Raw genomic sequence first — 2,500 nt, forward strand, 5'->3', positions numbered from 1 at the left:
AATTTAATTGAACTTCAATCAGAATTTTCTAAAATATTAGAGCATATATTTCCGGAAGCACATATGCTGTAACGCTAAAAAAAAAAGTACACTAATATTGATTTTAAAATGTAATAAACTTTTACTTTGGCAGTGGACTACCCCTCCATAAATTCTATTTTAATTCTATTTTTTTTCTTTCTAAGATATATTTCAGACAAAGAAATTAGCAAACAGGAAGATAGAAAAACAGACAGTGACTCCAGTGTCCACAATTCTTGATACGGACAACTTGTCACCTCACAAGGCATAATTAGTGCCTCATGTAGAATGTACAGCTTTTGAAAATCTGTTTAATACTTCACCCTAACACAACACAACATAAGGAGTAAAATGAGACTTAGTGACCCACTGTCGGAGAATTAGATAAGATGGACCGAAAATCTGTATATTTCGACCACTATCTATGGTCCTTTTCAGCAGAATGATACAAAGTGTGGAGTGTGAGAGTATATATAGCTAAGAGGGGCGAAGGTTGAATGACGGTGAGGTCAAGTCTGGCTGCTTTTGAGATGGATTTCTTAGCAGCCAAGTTATATCTTCCTAATATGAAGTAAAACACTGAAACGTACCTTCTCAGAAAAAGAAACAAGTTTCGATTTTTTTTTTTTTTTTTTTTTTTTTTTTTTTTTTTTTTTTTTTTTTTTTTTTTTTATAGGAAGCTAGGACTCACGAGGAACTTCACATGGGCTAAGTGACGTAATGTGGACTCAAAGGTTATATTAGAAAAGAAAAAAAGACAAAAAGGCTTTGGGCTGTAGACGAATCTTGCCGCCACTGTTTACACGGGTGCCTGCTGAGCACATTGCTCGAAGGTAAAACGTCTTATCTCTCTATCACACTCGGTTCTGGTGTGATAAAGAGAACATGATCAGATGTATAAGTGTCTTATCTTCTCAATTTCCTTCCAACTTCCTACCCACGTTCTGTTCTTCTTCCATTTTCTCTCTCTCTTTCTCTCTCTCTCGTTTCATCTATTTTCTCTCTCTGTTTCTTTATTCTTTATATCTGCGTGTCCCTTTTTTCTCTTTACATCAATATCAACTCTATCTATTTCTCTATCTCCTTATTTCTGCCGCTCTATTTCCATTTCTATCTCTCCCTTGATATGATCGACCCTTTCATTTCTGTTCCATCTCGTATTTTTCTTTTTATCATTCTTCCTTTGTTTCGTTTTCTTCTTCGCAATCTTTCCTCCCTTAGTTTCCTCTCTTCCTCTTCCGTTTTCATTTTTTCATATTTCCCTTTCGTCTTTTCTTCCTCCTCCTCTTCCCAGTTATTCTTTTTCTTCTTCTTCTCATCTTCTTCGTCATCTCTCTCTCCTATCCATCTTCTCTTTCTATTCTTCCTTCTCTTCTAACGTGTCGTCTTTCTGTAGGTCTAAGGCCCTCCTCCTCCTCCTCCTTCTCCTCCTCCTCCTCCTCCTCCTCCTCCTCCTCCTTCTCCTCCCCCTCCTCGTCCTCCTCTTACTCTTTCTCCTCCTCCTCCTCCTCGTCCTCCTCCTCCTCGTCCTCCTCTTACTCTTCCTCCTTCTCCTCCTATTCCTGCTGCTCCTTCTCCTTCTCTTCTTCCTCCTCCTCCTCCTCCTCCTCTTCATCCTCGTCCTTCTCTTACTCTTCCTCCTCCTCTTCCTCTTCCTGCTGCTCCTCCTCCTCCTTCTCTTCCTCCTCTTCCTCCTCGCCCTTCCCCTACTCTTCCTACTCAGGTCCTCCTCCTCCTTTTCCTCCTCCTCCTCTTCCTCCTCCTCATCTTCCTCTTCCCCTAATCTTCCTCTTCCCCTAATCTTCTTCTTCCTGCTGTTCCTCCTCCTTCTCTTCCCCCTCTTCCTCTTCCTTCTCCTTTTCCTTCCCCTACTCTTCCTTCTCCTCCTCTTCCTCTTCCTCCTCCTCTTCCTCTTCTTCCTCCCCTTCCTCCTCTTCCTCCTCCCCCCTTCTTCCTCCTTCCCCTACTCTTTCTCCTCCTCATCTCCCTCCTCCCCCTCTTCCCCTTCCTCCTCCTCTTCCTCCTCTTCCTCCTCTTCCTCCTCCTCCTCCTCCTCCTTCCCCAACTCTTCCTTCTGCTCATCTCCCTCCGGGCCTGTCCTTCCTTATAACCCACTCGACGTAGTTGGAGCCCGACAGCCGTGGATTCTGGGGTGACTTTCAAATGTGCCTTGAAACTGGACCGCCGAAGGAGTTTCCCTTCCTATTTCCCTCGCCTCCTCTTCTTCCCATCCTCCTCCTTCTCCTCCTCCTCCTCCTCCTCCTCCTCCTCCTCCTCCTCCTCCTCCTCCTTCTCCTCCTCCTCCTCCTCTTTGTATCGGGAATTGTTTTCTTTTTCTTCCTTTTCGTTTGTCTTCTCTTCTTCCTTTCACTTCTTCTTCCCCTCCTCCTCCTCCTCCTTCTCCTCCTCCTCCTCTTTGTATCTGGAATCATTTTCTTTTCTTTCTTCTTCGTTCGCTTCCTATTTTCTTTCGTTTCTT

General features: G+C 43.6%; 1 protein-coding gene across 6 annotated transcripts in view; it reads right to left on the reverse strand.

The window, feature by feature from the left end:
• LOC143027617 (transmembrane protein 151B-like) overlaps window positions 1–2,500 on the reverse strand; it is a 457,079-nt gene that overhangs the window by 103,723 nt on the left and 350,856 nt on the right. The window lies entirely within an intron of this gene.

The sequence above is a fragment of the Oratosquilla oratoria genome, chromosome 8, assembly GCF_046742065.1.
Source record: "Oratosquilla oratoria isolate Oo_2021 chromosome 8, ASM4674206v1, whole genome shotgun sequence".
Taxonomy (NCBI): domain Eukaryota; kingdom Metazoa; phylum Arthropoda; class Malacostraca; order Stomatopoda; family Squillidae; genus Oratosquilla; species Oratosquilla oratoria.